The 6500-nt window shown below is 39.4% G+C and overlaps 1 pseudogene; it reads left to right on the forward strand.

Moving 5' to 3' along the window:
• The first annotated feature begins 633 nt into the window (after positions 1–633).
• On the forward strand, positions 634–3505 carry LOC105978970 (annotated as a pseudogene).
• The last annotated feature ends 2995 nt before the right edge of the window (positions 3506–6500 follow it).

Here is a 6500-nt window from a genome sequence, read left to right on the forward strand (position 1 = left end):
TCTATCCCTTTTCTCCCCATACTTATTATGAAGTGTCTGTCATTCATCTAGGATACCACTCAATGGAATTCCCTCAAAACAACCCAACCTCCCTGCCACTCCTCAGCGCTACACCAAGGAAATAGTGGGGGGAAATGTTACACCCTTGGCTAGATTAATGGTACTATCAAAGGAATGCATTCACTATGCAAAGGAAATCAATTGTGTGAAAATGATAGACCCCGGATAACCTGAAGAAGAATGGGAATTCAGACCACTGCATTGTGCTCAGGAGGAACTTGCACATAGATCAAGAACCTGTATGTGAACAGAACAAGGGAACACTGTATGATTTAAAATCAGGAAAGGTGTCTGTCAGGCTTGTATCCTCTCACCATATTTGTTCAGGCAATGAGTTGACCAAGTCCTCAGAGAAGCTGACTTCTATGAAGGTGAATGTGAGTGGGGTGGGGGTCCTATTGACTGTAGGCATCCTGCGTGCTGCTGCCACTGCTGCCCCAGTTATCTGCACACCTATGGAGATAGCGATCTTGGGAACAGAAGGGTGTGGGCACCAGACACATGGGGAGGCACCTCTGCCTTGGGCGCCAGCAGGGGATGGTTCTGAGCCAGGTGTAAGCTGAATGTTGGGACATGACCATGACGTCACCAAGGACTGCTACTAGTAATAAGCACAGTGGAAGATTTCAGTTACAGGTAACTGTTTTGAGTGCCAAACAAAAAGAAAAAAAGCTTTTCAAAGTAATAGATACATAAGTAGAAGTAGATGAAGAAATTAAGAAAGCTTCAGCAAAATCTAGTCAGTTTTCTAATCCAAAGTGGAACAGACAGCTAACTCTAAATATGACCCCCACAGACTCTCTTGGGATTTTGAGTTGGGAGTCACCACACTATAAAAGCAGGTGCTATGTTAGGAAGAGGGACTACAGATTTGAAGCCAGCTCTGTTAACACACAATAGAAAAGTCTTAGAAAAAAATAGAAAATTGGAAAGAGTGAAACTTTCCTTGAAACAACAATGGTGTTGTGCAAATGGGTGAATTGACAGTTGTGCTTGACGGACTGGTGGTTGAACAAGGAAATCAATCAAACTGCAGTTTGTCTCCAACCCAAATACAGCAAAAACAATGTTGCCTTCTAGGAAAATAGAGAGCCTTCAGCAAGGATAACTACTTGAAATTAGAAGTATATCAAGCCCTGCCATCTCTCATTCTGGAAGTAGTTCTGCTTTTGAAGCAGCCGTGGTGACAGTCAGTTGGGTGTGTGGAAGCTACCTGGCAACAATCTGGAAATAGCAACACGGAAACGTTGCCTTCAGGGTGGGAACAGAGAAAAGATCCTCATGGCAGATCCTATTGTGTGGATCTTAATACCCGAACAATCACGTGGGCAGGACTACAGCCTTGACCTCTGGGTTGGGAAAGATCAGCTGATGATCATGGAAGAGTTTCCTACATGGATGATAACAAGAAAATAACCAGGTAGTGGCAGCCAACTCTGGAATCTGTTGGAAACTTTGAGCAGTGGCAGTCTCGGCGGTAGCGATGGCAGGGAGCTATACAAAAATTCAACCGAATGATGGAACCAACCTCCATTTGGCTTCAATATTAGCTGCAGAAAATGACCCATGTGGGCCTTTACCACAAGACTGAGTGAAAAGAGTAAATTCAATGAACAGAATTTACTTTGAATTATAACACAAAAACAACTCAATGGGAAGATCCAAGAACTCAAGCCTACAGAATGAAGAAACCCTGCCCAAAGGCTGGGAAATGAGGTATAGGAGAGAAGGTGTGAGGTACTTCATTGATCATAGCACAACAACAATAGCATTAAAATGCCTTGAAGTGAGAAGTCATCATCTGTAACTAAAGGTGGTCCCCAAATCATGAATTGATGCAGCTTTTGGTGGAAGCTTGCTCACGCCTATGATTTGTGCCAGTTACAGGAAGATTAATGTGTCCCAGAAGACTTTGTTTGAAGACTCCTTCCAACAGATCATGGCATTAAAACCCTATGACTTGAGGAGGGAATTGTTCATAAGAATGTGAGGAGAAGGACTTGATTATGGAGACTTAGTAAGACAATGGTTTTTCTTGCTTTCACCTGAAGTTTCGAACCAAATGTATTGCTTATTTGAGTATGTTAGCAAGAATAACTAATGTTTGCAGATAAATCCAACTTCATCCATTAATCCTGATCACCTTTCACAGTTTTGTTTCATTGGTTGCTTTACTGCCATGGCATTTTTTTCATGGGAAGTTTATCGACACTGGTTTCTCTTTACTATACTACCAGCATATGCTAAGTATGAAACTCACTATTAAGGGCTTGGACTCTATTGATACTGAGGAATGGGGCCTGGAGATGTACTTTTCTGCTAATATGGGGCATTTTGGAAAAGTTACTTGCTATAATCTGAAGTTAGGAGGTTTAAATATCCTAGTGACTGAGGAGAACAAAGAGAACATATTGGCCTAATGACATAATGGCATTTTCTCCTGGAGTTCAGGAAGAGACCAACATTTTCTTCATGATTTTAAGGAAATTTCTCCTCTTCAATGGGTGCAGTATTGTGTTGCTCTGGGTAGACTAGAGAAACTAATTCATAGACACTCATATAGGTATAAGAAAGAGCTCTTGCTTTATATGCAAGAGCAACTGTACATTAAGAAAACAGCCCAGCTGAGTCCAGATCAAGTCCATAAATCCGATACTAGCTCATATCTCTGATACAAATCTATATCATCCTCTTCAGACTCACAAAACACCTGAAATGATGGTGAATGCAAGAAGACCACAGGCCAATAGATGGGAAGTCTTGTGAATCCAGTGATGTTGTAACCATCTCAGCTCTGGCAGGGGTATCCACTTGGCTTCTCCGGCTCCAGAGGTCTGGCTCCATCTGCCTCCCTCCATGTTCCTTCTGCGCAGGGATGTCTCACCAGGACTGAGCAGAGAAATAATGTCTCCCAATGCCAAGGAGGAAATACAGGAGTTCCCAGAAAACTCAGGAGAAGGCCATGCCCACACAGAGGTCTCATTGGCTATACTCAGATTATGTAACTACCACAAGTACTTTAATGAAAAACAATTGGAAGTTATGCTGTAGGACATACAGGGGGTGGACTTAACATACTGGCGAAGAAATAATAGTTATCGACATTGTATAAGATGGAGCAAAGCGAATCCTTTGGTTTTGGCAGTTTTTGACAGAATGGGATGTAAGACTCAATGAAGTAAGAATGTGAATTCTGCAGTTTGTCACTGGAAACTGCTGTTTACTTCTGGGAGGATTGACTGAGCTTAAGGAAAGTGAGGGGCCTCAGAGATTTTGCATGGAAAAAGTTGGCAAAGACACCTGGTTAACAAGAAGCCACACAAATTTATGTTCATCTATCACCATATATGAGTTATGAACAATTCAAGGTAAAGCTTCTTTTGCAACAGAAGAGACAGAGGGACTTAGACAAGCATACGTGCAGCCTGTCCATGAGGAGCTCTAGTGTTTAAATACCCCAGCCAAGAAAAATTGCACAAAGGGTGTATTAGTTGTTCATTCTGTAGAGAACTTCCTGAACCTCTCAAAGTATGTTTTCTTTTCTTCTGCTGAAATATGCAAAACAACTCACCCTTTTCTACTTTATTTACTGTTTCCTTGAGATAACTGATCAGGAAAAAGATCATCCTTAAAATTTGATGCAAGACTTCATTTAAAAAGAGAAAAATAAGTATATATATCTATGTAAACAGTATGATAATGGCTTTTGTTTTATAGAGTTATGAGTGTATTAACCATGACAGCCATTCATTCCAAAAGATATGGACTTTGCTTTCTCTTGTGTCACTTTTCCAGGGGAAAATGTAAATGGCTCCATGCCTTGCCCTATGCAACTTCTCTTAAGGGTGTTTAGTTGTGTGATTATTCAGGAAGGTGTTAAGCACTTAGGTCAAATCTTACATTGTATATTAAGAAATTCTGCTGGCTTTTCTGAACACAGGTGCTTGAATCCATCCATTTGTTTTAAATAATTACAGAAGTGAAATCTGTCCCTCTTTGATACATCAGTAATACAGTCAAAGTAATGAAAGAGACCGTAACGTACATAAAAGTCATATATTAGGACTGATGCCACTGAGGTTACAGTAGAGACTGGAAATAATTCATTGAGCAGCATAGAGGCTTGTTTTCAAGTTACTTGGGCTTCTAAATACTTGTGGAATTAAAAAGGATCAGGCACTTCAGTTCACTTTGTTTTTAAATCTGTGGTGGTCTTCAATTTTAATTCCTAATAAATTGAGACAATTTGAGAATTAGAAACATTTAAAATGAAATGTGAATTTTACTGCTTATGTTTGTATTCAAAGTGTCAGTTTTATAAAATCAGATTTATAAATCATATTAAATGTGATTAAAGGGTCACAGATGCGTGCAAATGCTCAAATAATACTAGCAATTTTCTATTAGTGTTTCAGTATTTCAGTTCCCTCTTGAAATTCATGAAAATTCTTTTGGACCTCCCCTCTTTTTTCATGGACCAAATTATTTTTGTGTGAAATAACTATAATACCTTTTTTGAGGGAGGAAGGATAATTAACACCTGCGGTACACAGATGACACAACTTTGTCTGCTAAAAGCGAAGAGGAATTGGGGCACTTGTTGATGAAAACCAAGGAGTGTTCCTTCAGTAAAAGTTACAGCTCACTGAAAAGAAGGACAAAGCCCTCACAACGGGGCCAATAGGGAACATCATGTTAATGGAGAACAGGTTGAAGTTGTCAAGGATTTCTGCCTTACCTCGACACAAAATCAATAATAATAAAAGCAGCAGTCAAAAGATATATTGCATTAGATAAATCTGCAGAATAGGACCCCTTTTGAGTATTAAACAGCAAAGATGTTTCTTTCCTGAATAAGGTTCACATGACCCAAGCTATGTGATTCTCCATTGCTTCATATGCATGTGAAGGTTGGACATTGAATAAGGAAGGCCATACAAGTGTAGATGCATTTGAATTGTGTTGCCATAGAAGAATATTGAAAGTATCATGCAATAGTAAATGGACAAACATCTGTATTGAAAGAAGTAAGGCCAGAGGGCTCCTTCGAGGAAAGGATGGCAAGACATCATCTTACATACTTTGGACATATTTTAAGGAGAGACCAGTCCGTGGAGAAGAACATCATGCTTGATAACCTGGAAGGGCACCAAAGGGAGGGAAGGCCCATCTCAATGAGATGGATTGACATGGTAGCCGCATCAACGAGCTCAGGTCTAGGAACAATTGTGAAGTTGGCACAGGGTCTGGCAGAGATTTGTTCTGTTGTATAAAGGTTTGCTGTAGGACAGAGATGATTAGATGTACCAACAACAACAACATCAATAGAATCACCTTATGCCCCATGGGTTTGATGGATAAAGTTCTCTAACTTAAATGATAAGGATGTTTCTAAAGTGAAACAGAAATATATACATCATATATATACATACACACACACACACACACACACACACATATATATATATATAGACATTGAGCTTACATTTAATTCTGGCCTCAGTCTAAGAACAGTCCATTTTTCTGTGGTGGCCATGCTTGATAGTCCCCATCATGAAGCGAGCACTGAAGATATGGGTGCTACAGAAATGTGAGGTGAAAAAGGCTGATGGTACCTGGCTATCAGAAAGAATAACATCTGTCATCTGAAAGGCTTTTCTTCAAACAAGCAGTCATCTCCATAAGATGTTAACTAAGTACACAGGGAAGAAGCACAGCAGCCTGTGTGGGTCAAGGATGGTAAATAATAAAGCCCAAATCAGGAGGAGATAAGTATCAGTGGTTAAATTATGAAGAGCCAATTTGTTGAAAACGGGTTTCCACTGTAACTCAAAATCCATTTTCAGGGTTCATACATAGATTAAGTCTCCAGTGAATCCCTGTTGACCACAGTGCAGGGATGTGAATAGGCTTGCCATCAGACAGACAGCATTGTGACGTCAATTGTGGCAGATGCACTTAAGTTTAGATGTAATACATTATCGTTTGTTTTCCCTTGTGACACATTTTAAAATTGTTTGCGGGTTTTATTATTTTCTGCTTTCTCTTTGATTGAGATTTTTTTGTTTTTTTTCTAGACATTTTTGTGGGGATATTTTTGTTTATTTGCTTTGTATAATATTGTGTGATGGATTTTGTTTTGTTTTGTATGATTTGCTGTATATGAAATCTAAGCTAGGTAGGTCTTTAGAGACAGTGACTGGATAGGGGCATGGCAGGGGAGGATGGAGGGAAATGAGGAGCTCATATCAATGAGTATGAGAAGAAAATGTTCTGAAATTGATTGTGGTAATGATAGCAAAAATCATTCTGTGATGGTATGATTAAATTGTATGATATGTGAAACATATATCAATAAAACTTTTTTATTTTTATTTTTTATTTTATTTAAATGGAGACTGCGAGGGGTCCCAGTTCAAGATGACAGACGGACCATGTGG

Source organism: Echinops telfairi, unplaced genomic scaffold (genome assembly GCF_000313985.2).
Source record: "Echinops telfairi isolate 266 unplaced genomic scaffold, ASM31398v2 ScPeMD7_7469;HRSCAF=8507_1, whole genome shotgun sequence".
Lineage (NCBI taxonomy): Eukaryota > Metazoa > Chordata > Mammalia > Afrosoricida > Tenrecidae > Echinops > Echinops telfairi.